Source organism: Mesocricetus auratus, unplaced genomic scaffold (genome assembly GCF_017639785.1).
Source record: "Mesocricetus auratus isolate SY011 unplaced genomic scaffold, BCM_Maur_2.0 Super-Scaffold_100013, whole genome shotgun sequence".
Taxonomy (NCBI): domain Eukaryota; kingdom Metazoa; phylum Chordata; class Mammalia; order Rodentia; family Cricetidae; genus Mesocricetus; species Mesocricetus auratus.
The window spans coordinates 76,588,313-76,602,429 of record NW_024429196.1 but is presented as its reverse complement, the minus strand read 5'-3'; the positions used below and the strand labels follow the sequence as shown (position 1 = coordinate 76,602,429).

At 50.8% G+C, this 14,117-nt stretch overlaps 2 long non-coding RNA genes across 2 annotated transcripts; one reads left to right on the top strand and one right to left on the bottom strand.

Annotated features, from left to right (window-relative positions):
• Nucleotides 1-5,537: 5,537 nt before the first annotated feature.
• LOC121143679 lies at nucleotides 5,538-8,595 on the bottom strand. Its single transcript, XR_005880991.1, has 2 exons — nucleotides 8,035-8,595; nucleotides 5,538-7,661 (listed from the first exon to the last, which is right to left on the bottom strand). It is a non-coding gene; the product is annotated as an uncharacterized LOC121143679 (long non-coding RNA).
• Nucleotides 8,596-8,681: 86 nt separating this feature from the next.
• LOC121143680 lies at nucleotides 8,682-12,018 on the top strand. The gene is made up of 2 exons (XR_005880992.1): nucleotides 8,682-9,015; nucleotides 9,535-12,018. It is a non-coding gene; the product is annotated as an uncharacterized LOC121143680 (long non-coding RNA).
• The last annotated feature ends 2,099 nt before the right edge of the window (nucleotides 12,019-14,117 follow it).

Below are 14,117 nucleotides of genomic sequence, written 5' to 3'. Positions count from 1 at the left end.
CAGGTTTTTCTTAGTTCCAAGTATCAATAGACATCAACTGAAGGTGCGCTAGTGTGAGCAGATCCCATAAACTGGGCTTGGAGTCCAACCAGTCAGTCAGCCTGCTGATCAGGTAGATTGCTGAGGCTCTCCACTGCTTATGGTATCCCCCAAGTCTAGACTCGGGCCTGGCACAGAGTGGATGGATTAGTAAATGTGAATGGAATGAGATGAACAAGCTCCCATCCCAAAACACCCCGAGCCAGCCAGGGCCCTTTCCTGGGGGGCAGAGCAAGAGGGAACCGACCATGCTAGGTCTCCACTAGTGATCCTGGGCCTCGCATGTGGAGTGTGGGCAGATGCTGAACGCTGAGAAATGGAGCTCAGAGCTCTTGCTCCTGGACGTGCGTTCCCCAGGACTGATAGACCACACTACTATGCTAGGGAGCGCTCTTGGCCTGATACGCAATGAAGGTCACAGCTGTCCGTCTCTAGGCTGAGTCCAAGGATGCGTCTGTCCCCATGCCAACAGTCTCTCCGGCCCCTCCACTCCTAGAAGGGGCATGCTCTGTTGGCCAGGGTTAACACGAAGTTCTCCCCAGAAGCCCCTTAGTCTTAACTGTATGGTCCATAAAGGACTTCCCAACACAGGAGTGTGCCGCCTCAGTCTCTCTCCTGAAATGCTTGTTTCTGGATGACGGCCACTGTCCCTGTGCTGATCCCTTGGCTTTCTGGCAATCCACACTGGGGGCAGCCACCAAGCCCTGAGTCTAGGACCAGCAGCTCAGGGGTGGCCGGTGCCTCCAAAGAAGCCACGAGACAGGCAGAAAATGCAGAACTTTTCGCACGAATTTGAATGTATCGTGAGTATTTTGTTATTTCAGTTAGATAACCGAGGTTGAGGGCAGTAGCCACCTGAGGTGACCCTCGAGACCTTCTCTTTTAGATGGTGTCTCACTTGTGGGGCCCCAGTATGCCACACATCTGAGATTCTACCGCCTACACCTTTGGAGTAGTTGAGATTTAGAGGAGTGTACCACCATGCCCTGATTAAGGTCACATTTTTAAGTGAATTTGAGTTAATTGTTAGACTCCAAATCCCAGAATTTTAATGTTTTACAGTGTGGCTATTGGCTCTGAGAATCACACAGATTTGATATTTTTAAGAATTGTTTATTTTATTCTATGTGCATTGGTGCTTTGCCTGCATGCTTGTCTGGGTGAGGATGCCAGATTCCCTGGGACTGGAGTTATAGACAGCTGTGAGCTGCCATGTGGTTTCTGGGAATTGAACCCGGGTCCTTTTGGAAGAGCAGCCAGTACTCCCAACCGCTGAGCCATCTCACCAGCCCCAGATTTTTTAAAAAGCCTATTTTAAACACAAATTTGAAGAGTTGTCTTTGAAATTCAAGCAAATTTGAATGACTCTGGAAATCACAGGGGACTTGGCTTTTTAGATGATAAAAATGATAGTTCGAATTTATGGAAAAGAAAATAGTTCTGAGGGTCCAAGTAGATTCCATGTGAAGCATTTCCTCTGCCCTGTAACAGGATGTGTGTTGGGCAAAGACTCCACAGAACCCCAGTTTCCTTCCTTCCTTCCTTCATCTTTTTATTATCCTGTTAAAATAAAAAATGCAGCAAACATCCTCCGCACAGTCCTGGCCCAAATTCCTAGTGTGGCCGGTAATCAACAGCTCTCATGAAGGCCACCTCCTGTGTGATGCTGGAGAGAACATGGCTCTGAGAGGCTTGCTGCGTCTTCCTTTACTGTTCCTAGGAAAAACCACTCCTTACAGTGGGGGAAGTACATGCCCATTACTTACAAGGCTGCACATGTTTCAGCGTCCACAGGTTAGCTGTGATAGCTGTTTCTATGCTACAGTAGCTTTCAAGAGTGTGTCACATGATACCCTGTGAATTTTCTCTATGTCAGAAAGTAGAGAGAGACCGAGAGAGAGAGACAGACAGACAGACAGAAAGTACACTTGCTCAGTTGCTAGAGCCTTCCTTCAGAGACAGCATTGCAGTCTGCTATTGAGGAGTATTAGTGTAAGATGTGTTACATTCATTTATGCTGTGGGACATTTGTCTAATGATGCAAAGATGTGCTGTATTCCTTTATGTTGCATTTGCTTAACTCTGTAAAGCTGTGCTGCTTTGCTTGCCTAAAACACCTGATTGGTCTAGTAAGGAGCAGAGTGACCAATTGCTAGGCAGGAGAGAGAAGTAGGCGGGGCTGATAGGCAGGGAGAATAAGTAGAAGGAGAAATAGAGGGAAGAGAACAAGGAGTGGAAAAGGAGGAGGAGACGAGGACGCCAGGGGCAGCCACCTAGTAGTCACCCAGCCAGCCATGGAGTAAGATCTAAAGAAAGATGTACAGAATAAAGAAAGGTAAAAATCTTAGAGGCAAAAACATAGTTAAAGAGAAATGGGATGATTTAAGTTAGAAAAGGGGGCTAGAAACAAGCCAAGCTAAGCCCAGGTATTCAGAAGTAAGAATGAATCTCTGTGTATTTATTTGGGAGCTGGGTGGTGCTCCCCCCCCAAAAAAAACAACTATAGTCTGCAGTTGGTGAATTTGACAGTTTGAATGTAATTGGTTCCCATAATCTCTCAGGGAGTGGCACTATTAGGAGGTGTGGCTTTGTTGGGGTGGGTGTGGCCTTGTTGGAGGAAGTGTCACAGTGGGGGTGGGCTTTGAGGTTTGCTATGCTCAGGATGCCACCCAGTGTGGCAGGCAACTTCCTGTAGGACCCTCAGCTACTTCTCCAGCACCATGTCTGCCTGCAAGTCACCATGCTCCCCATTATGATGACAATGGGCTGAACCTCTGAAACTGTAAGGGAGTCACCCCAATAAAATGATTTCTTTCTAAGAGTTGCCATGGTCATGGTGTCTCTTCACAGCAATAAAAAAACCTTAACCGAGATAGTGGGCACTCTCAGTTTGGTCAAAACTAAGGAAACCACAGAGTTCTCATGCGTCCTATGAGTCCAGGTGACCAGGGAAGAAGTGTGAGTTGCATCTGAGGCTCTGGACTTGGTGCCCCTGGAGCTGCAGTCCATGTCTTGCTGGAGAGGATCTACCCAGACCGCCCATCTGTGAGAGCCAGCTGTGTTGAGATATTACTTATGATTTGACAAAACTTGCCTGGGGATCCAAATGCAAAGCTAGCCACACTAGTCAGCCATAGACACCAGGCAGTGGCGGCACACACTTTTAATCCCAGGTCTCAGGAGACAGAGGCAGATGGACGTCTGTGAGTCCATGAGCTCCCTGGGCCACACGCCTTTGATTCCAGCACTAGAGAGGTCTGTAAGGAAGAAGCAAAGGGTCTCATGTGAGATTCAGATTCCAGTCACAGGGAAGACAGGATCTCCATTGCAGCCTTGGCAGAGGTAAGAGCTACTGGCTGGCTGCTTTGCTTCTCTGATCCTCAATTTGAACCCCAGTATCTGTCTCAGGGTTTTTATTATTCATGCTACAGCCAGATGCTGTGGGTAGAAGGCTTGTACCCCTCAAAGTTCCCACATGGCCTCATGCCACCACCCCAAAGTCGTGCTATAAAGAGGGGGCCTTCTGGAGGAACTAAGGTCACAGGCTCCACTATCAGCATTAGGCTCAGTGCCACAGTCCAAGAGTTTTCCTGTCCTTTTCACTTACGAGTGATGCCTCTCACTAGACCCAGAGTCTGCTGGGCCTTCACCCTGGAGCTTTCCAGTCTCTGGAATGAGAGCAGCGAGTCCCTAAACCACGTTGACCGAGCTAGTCAAGCCAGGAAGGGAGCAGAGCGCAAGGAGCCATGGAAAGTAGGCTTCTCGGATCAGTGGTACCTTCAGTTGCTTGAAGAATCAGAGGGTCACAGAGAAGGCACCAAAGTGTCTCTAGGGAGGAGGGAGGAACTGAAGACGAGATGGCAGGAGTTCCCAGCCTGGGTGAGAGATGGCTCCTGTGGAAGCCCCTCTTCCTCTCCTGGCTCAGACCCAGATCCATTCGCAAGCAGAGCCAGGCTTGGCCCAGAGATCCATGGGAAGAGACGGGCAGAGGGCTGGCCCTGCATCCAGATGCCTGGCTCATTACACTCTGCCCAGAATTTCCGTTTTATCACTGAGCAATGCAGAACATGCCAGTGCTTGGCGAGTTGTAGTCCCCATCAGAATCAGACCCCTCAGCTCCTGTGCCTCAGGTCCTGGCAAACCATGCCTCCTGCCCACCAAAGATCCCCACAGAGAGCGTAAGTCAACCCCTCTCCGTATGTCCTGCAGGTTGGGCATGTGCAGCATAGTCCCAGCCGCAGGTTTATTTGCTGTTTTGTTCATGTGTTCGTCCTCAAGCATTCTTCCTGCTTTTTTATTTAAAACTCTAATGTATGTTCATCAGAAGAATCACGGGAAGAGATAACGGAGAGGGCAAGATCCCAGCCCTCAAGGTGACAGCAGTGACTAGATGTTCCCGTCTGTTCACGCAGATCGTGTTTTCAGGTATCTGCTAACTCCTAAGTTCACTCCACGTTACACTCTGCAATCTCTTTCCTCTTAACACTGTATCTGCGGCCTTTCTCCTCCATCAAGGACCACACACTAACCCTCCTCAGTGGGGCACTAAGCAGCTCCAACCAGGGGCTTTTGCTTCTTCGTGCTGGCTGTTGCTATTACAAAGCGGACACACTACGCGTGCGTGCATGTGTGTGGATCTGGGTGAGCTCAATGGCTGTTTCTAGTCCTCCTATATTACTGGCACAGGGTGAAGAACAGGCTTGTGCCTGCGCCTCTCTGTGCGTGCATGCACATGTTCCCACAGGACAGGAGTTCAGAAAGGGAAGGCATAAATTAAAGGATGTGTGCATCCTTAGTTTTGAGAAATCCTGCCAAATACTGTAAAAAAAAAAAATGAGCCAAGCTTCACTCCTACTGGCAGAAGCTGAACCATTCACTTGTGCTCTGGTGTTGTCTTGGCTTTTACTAAAGGGCATGTTTAGACACAGAGAAAATGCTGTTCCTGGCCTGGCCATAAGATTTCTGCGTGGCACATGATGGCGGACACTTTCCAACACTGGCTGGGATGTCCCACGAAAAGTTACCTGTGTGTGAGGGGAGGGAGGATCTGAGGACATTTTCTGAGAAACCCCAAGAGACAGGCAGAGGCAGGACAGAGATATCTGGGGATCCACTCTGTCAAGCAGCTCTCCTTTACAAGGAAAATAACCTCTTTCTTAGTAGATAGTCCACATCCCTTCTCTCTCTGTCTCTGTCTCTGTCTTTCTCTCTCTCTCTCTCTCACACACACACACACACACACACAATCCACAGGACACACAACACACTGGAGGTACCATTTACTCTCCTCTTTGGCCCTTCCAATAGCTGAGCATCTATGTAACAAGCTCCTAGTGCAATGTGATTCTGGGGTCCACTGGAAGTGTGTCTCCATGGGTTAGATCTCAGCTGTGTAGCTAATGTTAAAATTCTCACTGCTTTGTCTACTTAGGCTATGCCTGCTGGCATGACGAGAGTCTGCAGTGTGCAGACTGTGTGTTGAGTCTAGGTGGCCAGACTGGAGTAGAAGAAAAGTTTAATATCTGAGTTCATCCACAAAACATTCCAATAAACCATCTGCCTCCCCCGATGCTCAGATAAAACAATGATGGCGTCTGGAAGACAGAACTAATGGGCTGTTTCAGTAGACCCGTATCCATGGGACTGGAGAGGATGGAATGTAAAGTGAGTCCTGGCCGTGGAGATTTCACACGGCACCTCAGTTGAGTGTCCTTCCCAGAGGGACATCAGGTAATGTCCTCAAACCACAGGCTTTCCCCAAGGTCTGGCATCTGGGTGACCCTCGGCCTGATGGTGAATCTGCAGAGCTGTGCAGACCCTGCCTGCAGCTTGGCATCCCTAGGTAACTAATATCAGAAGCCATGGGCATCTCAGTTGGCTTAGAGAGCCTGCTCTGACCCACGGCCCAGAACCCAAACTGCTCGGGCCCTAGGTTTGTAAGTGCCGTTATTTTCTCTTATTACCACTTTCAATTAAGTCCTTGTTTAGAACACAAAGCTAACAGCAGAACCCCTTCTTGGGCTTCAGTTACATTATGGTTGGGGCTCTGGTTTCTTTTTTTCAGTCTTCTCTCTCTCTGTCTCTCCCTCTGTCCTCAGTTCTATGAAGTGAACAACTGACAACATCAGTGATAAAGCTCTTGGCTGTGGACTCAGGACAGGAGGGGCACACACTTCCCACAGTGACCTTGCCATGATATACCAGTCCATTATTCTACTATAACAGAATATCTGAGGTGAGTTAGTATGGAAGAAAAGAAGTCTCTGTCTTGTTTCCTTCAGCCGCTGTGATAAAACACAGACACATGCAAAGTTGGGGGAGGAAGGGGTTAACTTCATCTTACAGGTTGGCCTGTCATTGAGGGAAACCAGGGCAAGGAAATCCTTGTTCCCTCTGGATTTCTCAGCTGTATGTGTTATGAAGCCAGGCCCCCTCCCTAGGGATGGCCACCCACAGTGGGCTGGGCGCTCTTCCCCTTAAGAAAAAGCCTCACAAACACCGTCACAGGCCAGTCTGATGTGGGCAATTCATCGTTTGAGGTCTCCCCTTCCCGAGTTCCTGTCACGTCGAGAGCTGACAGTTTGTATCATCGCTTTGGAGGATGTCTAGATGAAGGCATCATGGCAGAAGGTATCGCAGTGGTGTGTGTGGGGGTCAGTGTGGAAGGAAGAGATCACATGTTCAAACAGGAAGCCCAAGACCAGGTCAGAGGGCAGGCCCACTCTCCCAACAACTAAAGACCTCAGGTGTCCCGAGAGCTACACTAACACCCTCTGAAGACAGCTCTCCACTGGCTGAGAGGCCTGTCATGAGCCCCACCTCTTAAAGGCCTGTATCACCACTGTACCACCATGTTTAAGACCAAGCTTCCAACAGATCTTTAATGGACATGCCTGGACCGCAGCAGAGGGCAATGCCCTCCCAACCCAGAAAGCTTGGGAACGGGTGTCAGGGCCTGGAAGTATCTCTCCTTTTAGAAACAGCCAGAGGACAAAGACCTAGGTAAGTCCCTATGGGAAATGCTGAAGAGGGGACACTTGCATTCTGTGGGAACCCTCTGCCCAACAGGTGCACAGACAGGTAGGTGCCTTCCGTGACAAGGGAAAGAAAATTCGCCAGAACAGAAGCTCATAAAGAGTCTGCCATGTGCTAACTGTGGCAGCTCTTCGCTTAAACTCCTCCAGGAAAACCGTCAGATACGAACTCTGCCCATTTTACAAGTGGAGAAACTGAGGCACAAAGATCAGCGACTCTCCCTTTTAGAAACAACGGGACGGAGGCTTACATCTGTAGAGCCAGAGGCGTGTGAGGAAAGCCCCGGAGAGAACAGGGATGGATGGGGTGAACACTGGAGTCTGTGCTGTCAACTGGGCATCCCTTGCAACCCTGTTCCAAGAGGCTTCTCGCAGCTCTCCACCTGGCTCACAGGCTCTTCTTGGAGAACTTTCCATCCCCCATAAACCGACCCCGAGTGCCGACTTGGAAAGCAGAGTCACTTCTCATTCCTTTCATGTGTATTTTTCAAACCTGGGCGTGGTGGCACAGGCCTGTAATCCTGGCACTTGGAAAGCCAAGACAGGAAGACTGTGAGTTCAAGGCCAACCTGGGCTGCACAGCATGACCTGAAAAACAAAACAAAACAAAACAAAACAAAGCTAAGCTCAGCAAAGGAAAACAAAACAAAAGCCATCTGCCACTAGACAGAAAATTTCCCATGGTAGCCGCTACTTCCTGCCTGACTGCTGTAGGTTGCCCGGCCATCAGAAGACGGCGGGCAGAGAGGGCAAGCAGGCCAAGCCACACCAGTCACCATTCCAGAGAGCCTGAGCTGGGCACATCATGCCCCCCGGCAGCAGGCCCAGCAAGGCCTTCCCCTTCCAGCAGACCCTCAGTTGCTCTGACTGGGAAGCAACAGAGCTAATGAGTGAAATGCCCTGCTTTGTGTCAGGGAAGCAAACGCCCACCCCCACCCCAACTCCAGACTTTGAGGGTCACCTTGCCTCTTGTGTTTCCACAAATACTTTGATGTGACAGCAGCTGCGTGTCTCTTCCTCCGTGTGTTCTTGAAGTCGTACGTTGGTTTAATTATCTCATCTTTGATCAAAGCCTCCAGTCTTCTCTAGACTTGAATTCAGGGACAGAACAAATGCATCTAGGAAGGGAGCAGCGGCCCTCCCCGCACACACCCTCTCTGAGACCTCAACCGCCCACTGGCTGCTAGGGCATAGGGATCTCCCACGCATTGCCCACTCCTGGCTGGCTGCATTTTGCTTCTCTTCCGGGGGGTGTTCCTGTGTCTGAGCTGAAGGAGACGGAGCATGAAGAAGCTGAAAGATCTCTAACAGAGGACAGGCCCGGAAGTGTCCATGGAAGATGGCCAATCCCTGCCAATGGGGTGGAGGAGTCAGACATCTGGCTGCTGGTTTGTTTCCTGCTGAAATTTAGGGCAAAGGGGCCCCTAGAAACTCCAGTCCGGGCGGGTGGAGAAGAAAGAGAGAGTAGGAGTGGAAATCAGATGCCAGAATCCAGCAGAGAGAGAGAGAGAGAGAAAGAGAGAGAGAGAGAGAGAGAGAGAGAGAGAGAGAGAGAGAGAGAGAGAGAGAGAGAGAGTATGGTTATGTGGTGTGTGTGTGGTGTTTGTGTGGTGTGTGTGTGTGTGTGTGTGTGTGTGTGTACCACTCTTCTGTATGTTTTGGGCTGGAAGGAGGTTTGGCGCGGCACTGCAGGCCCACAGCTTCCGCGAGCGGGCTGCATCTGGGAGGGCCTTGCATGTTAACCCTTGGCCCCAGCCCATGCGTTCGGGGGAGCCCGCCCGAGGCTTTGGTCCAAAGTCCTGCCAGATAAGAGACACAGGAGTGAACCTAGAATTCCTCGTCCATGGTGCAAACCCAGATGAAGGACGAGAGCCCACGGCGCTGAGCGTGCCCGTGGCGCCAGGCCTTCCCGGCTTCCATCACTTCATGTCCCTTCATGCAGGTAAGGACGGACAAGGGCTCACCTCCGTCTCGCGCCATCCAGTATTGTCAGGACTATTAATCCCATTACACAGAAGAAGAAACAGGGTCTGCAAAAAAGTAAGCAACCTACACCTCAGAGCCTGGTTGGGCCCAATTCAGGTTCAGATCCATTCCATCACCTGGTATCCCAGGACCTGTGATGAAAGGTACTCCACACGGCCACTGTGGCTCTGCATTCAGGACGCTGCTTCTGGGCCAGATAGAATAGTGTCAGTTGTCAAACCCTGAGGCTTCCTGAAGTATCTGTGTCACAACAAGGCAAGCCAATCCAATTTGAGACCATCTCCTCCAAAAGAGCTTCAGTTAATAGCTCCGTGGTTCAGACGGATGGTCACCGAATTGGTAGCACACAATTCTTTTCAGCTTTGCATGTTTTAATGCTTTCACAGTGTCTGGGGAGACGGTTCTTATTTTATGTTTAAAACATCACACAGAAGTGATGCACTGATCTCCCTTCCTTCCCTTCTTCCAAGCACAGCTCGGCCAGCATTTGTTGGGAACTGTACCTGATGCTGTGAGGAGGGCAGTCAGGCCAAGCGAACGGAAACGCTGACTTCATGGTGGAGGTAACCGACCACACATAAGACAACACATTTGAAACTGCAGTGATGCCCCTTCGTAAATGTTAGCACTTGCCTGACAGAAAAAAAATCGGCAGGAATACCCATGCTCCTCATGGGGAGAGACCTGCAGGGGACCCAGGAGCCCTGGAAGGGTGACAGCAAGGACCCTTTTGTCAGGCAAGACCATAATGAGTATCAGAGTCTGGATCAGAAAGCACGGTGGCTTCTGAGGTCCTGGGGGTGGGCGAGCAGCTAGTTCGCAAGTGCCCTTAGTGACCTGCGTGCCCGCCAGTGGCTCCAGCTGCCAGCCGTGCAGGAAACGGTACCAGCTTCATCCAATATGCCAAGATTATCCAGGTCTGGCTGGTAAAACACCCGAGCCAAGATGTGCAGATGTGCCCTCGGGCCAGATTTGCTTCACCCGGAGGGGCCAGTGCTCTCTTCCAGTGGATGGTAGGGCACTCTGGGCCACTGAAGGGCTGTCCATACAAGGACACTGCAGGGTGTCAATCAAGAGGCTTTCTTCCTCGTCGGAGCAGGGCTAGCTAGCTCCCATGAAAGACAAAAGCCAAAGCTTGCCCCTTCCACCTCCGTGGCTGTCCCTGGGGAGTCAGACAGGCTGAAGGGATTTTATCAACTGAGGGCGTTGTTTCTCAAGCTCATGCCACCGAACACCCTCCTCTCCTCAATGCGCCCCTCTCCCCTTTGAGCAGCTGGCAATACAAACATTTGCTTAGCTTCCCGTTCATTAAAAATTAACGAATCTTATGTCATATCTTACCCCTTTACAACACCTTCAAGTGACGAATTTGCAGGCCTGACAACCCCGGGAGATGGGTGACCCACCAAGTTTTGTCACTTTGGCTGTACTCACACCGCTCAGCAGATGGCACAGTCAGGCATTAACTCCCGTGCGTGTATTTTGTCACCCCTTTCCTCCACTTACACAATGAGGAGGGTTGCTGTCCGCCTTGTACGCCATCATACACCCAGCACCTAGAAAGAGGCCCGGCCTGTAGCAGGCGGCCAGTAACTACGAGTGCAATGGGCTGACTATTGAGACGTATTTTACAGATGAGCCCTGAGACTCAGCCAGGTTGATCCACCCAGGTGTTAAAGGGTTGAGACGCAAAGGGACACCCCGAGTTTCCTCGGGGACTCCCGCTGGGATACTGCCCACCTTTGGGTGGCATAAATAGGCAAACACACCTGGCGAGGCTAGCCTAACAGTGCACGCTTGCTAACTCGGGGCTCGTTTTCAGTTGAGGGCACTAAAACGATAGCACGAGAAGAGGGGGGGCACTGGCCAGAGTCAAGAGGGAAGCCGAGGGACGCAAGCCCGGGGCCACAGAGATGGGCTGGTGCGCGACTGTCAGGTGCAGAAGGACAGACTGTGGTGCCTGTTAGCACACGCTGGCGCACGCTGGCCTCCTGCGATCTCTCGTCTCACGTCTACCTGTGGCTCCGCACAGCTCTTCCCACTCCGCCCCCACCCTGAGCTTCTCCAGCCGAGTGGCTTCCCTTCTCCCAGCTTCGCCTTCCCACATAACCCAGCCACTTCAGGTAACACTCTCTCTTTCGGTTCCCCTCTCAGTCTCTTCTCTCTGGGTCCTCTCCTCTCCTCCTCTCACCCCATCGCCATCGCCCTTCCCAAGGCCCGCTCCAGCCTGCTGGCCATGTTCGATCCACTACTTTCTCTCTCTGTTCAGGACTTTTCCAGATATCTCTGGCTGTAGTCTCCCTTGTATCTACAAACCAAACCAAACCAAACCAAACCAAAACAAAACAAAACAAAACCCTTCCCCTCGGCCATACCTTGGAGCAGTCAGACCTCCGGTTCATACATCTGGTGTCCAAACGCTCAGTTTATACAGTAATGCCCTGAGTGCAGGTGTAACATGAAAAATAAGAACCTAGAGACAGATACTGGGGTTCAAGCTTCAAGCTGAAGATCACAAAAGCAAAGCAGCCGGCCACCAGCTCTTACCTCTACCCCAGGCTGAAATGGCTGATCCTGTCTCTATGAGCTCTCACCAAGCCTCTGACTGCTGCCTCTCCTTACCGTGGCTGGAGAATCAATTCTTCCTGTCCTCAATGTGGCTGGAGAATGGATGCCAGCTCTGAGACCCTGTTCCTGTCTTAAATATCTTTCGTGAGTCCTGGGATTAAAGGCGTGTGATCCTGAATTGCTGAGATCACCTGTGTGTGAGCTGCTTCTCTTTAGGACTGGATCAACTTCATGTAGCTCAGTGTGGCCTTGAACTAACAGAGATCCGTCTACCTCTTAATTCTGAGTCCTGGGATTAAAGGTGTGTGCCTGCCTTCTATGGCTTTTGGCTGACTTTGCTTCCTGAATCCTCAGGAAAACTTTAATAAATCATAAATGATATATCATCACATATTTCTGTCTTTAAAACTTATTTTAAAGGTTTACTTGTTTTTATTTTGTATTTATGGGTGTTTTGCCTGCAGGTATGTTAAGTGCACCATGTATGTGCACCACAGAGGCCAGAAGAGGGCACTGGATCCCCTAGAACTGTCACTATAGATGGGTATGAGCTGCCATGAGGGTGCTGGGAATTGGACCTGGGTCCTCTGTGAGACTAGCAATCGCTCTTTGCCGCTGAGCTACCTCTCCAGTCCGCCTTCCTTATTTTTAAAAGCTCTTTGTATGTTGTGTGTTTTAGCTCCATGTTATGCCTATTTCAGGCATTTTTCTGATTTTGTAATTTACCTCAATGCAGGGGGGGGGAGGGCTTAGATAGGGCCTTGGTGTTGCTTAGGCTAGTCTAGAGTCTTCTACATAGCCCTAACTCATCTTGAATTCTCAGCAATGGTCCTGCCCCTGTTTCCCAAGTGCTGGCTTACAGGGGTGAGCTACTGTACCAGGCAATATCTTAATTTTGTGAAGCTCTTTAAACTTCAGAAATTAAGCCAGGTTGATGGTGGTATATGCCTTTAATCCCAGAACTTGGGAGGCAGAAGGAGCAGGTGGATCTCAAATGAGTCCAGGATAGCCTGGTCTACAGAGTGAGCTCCGAGACTGTCAGGGCTACACAGAGAAACCCTGTCTCAGCTCCCCCCCCAAATAAAAATAAAAGATGTGTGTGTGTGTGTGTGTGTAGAGAGAGAGAGAGAGAGAGAGAGAGAGAGAGAGAGAGAGAGAGAGAGAGAGAGAGAGGTGTGAGCATGTGTACTTACGCAGGGTGTTGACTTTTCTGTTGGGAATGAGACAGACTGACCCTGTGGGCTGCCTGGTGTGGGGCATTGGGAGCACCACTCACTCACTCCTTAGGGTCTTAACTGTCCCTGTCACTTCCTGGTCCCACTTGTCTCTGCACAGAGAGACTCCCAGGCAGATGTCTGGGTCTCCCAGTCCAGCTTCTCAATAATCAAGAGCAGAGCACGGGGCTGGCCTGGTCACATGACCAAACGGTCACTGACAGCAGTGGGAACAGAGCAGAAGCTTTTCTAGACAAACTTGAGCCTCGCTGCACAAACCTATAAATCACGCGTGAGGGAAGGGAGGGGAGGGGCCTCTCATCCTAACGTGAGTTTTCCCCTGCTCCAGACTCTGGCTCTCTGATGGAGGAGCGGAGGAGGAAGCCTCGGGAAATGATGTGAGCATACCTTCCCTCTTATCATCAAAGCACTGACCGCAGGCCTCTGAAACACCCGGCCGTCTCCTCTCCTGCCTGCCCTTGACCTCTGCCCGCCTGCTTTCTGGGAACTGCGGTCTGAGAGTAGGAAATGACATTCTTCAGAGTGCATCACAAACAACTCCCCCAAAATCTCCTTCCCCAAGTACCGAACCCCAGCAGCCTTCTAAGGCTCGGAGACAGCCTAATTCTACAGCAGCTCTGGAAAAGCCCAGCATGCCAACTGCTGAGGTTTGCCAAGGGTTTTTTTTGGGGGGGAGGGGGGGACAGGGACGCCTGTGGCCCAGGTAACACATGGTGTCACCACTTTGCCCACTTAGTCTAGGATTCTCTTTGGAGACATTCTCCCCAGGTTCAGTTGATCGGCATTTTCTATGCTTTTTCAATCTTGGGCCTTTGCTGTACCTTTGGCAATGTTGGCAAGCAGTGCCTGCGTGCCTGCGTGCCTGCCTGCCTGCCTGCCTGCCTGCCTGCCTGCCTGCCTGCCTGCCTGCCTGCGTGCGTGCGTGCCTGCCTGCCTGCCTGCCTGCCTGCGTGCATGCGTGCGTGCGTGCCTGCCTGCCTGCCTGCGTGCATGCGTGCGTGCGTGTGTGCGTGCATGCGTTCAGGGCTGGGACGGGGGCTGTCAGCATGAAGCTACTCACTCAAATTGCAAAACCACAGGCCCCCAGGAGAGCACTCCTGATTGACCGAGAGCCCCTGGGAAGCACGGCTATGTCTCCGGCTGTGCTGGGCAAAGTGCTCTATTTTCTATTTATCTTTAAATTCCACACTTCATGTTTTAGAACTTTACAGCTCAGAACGCCCTTATTTACATAGTTAGAATAAATACAGAGAAT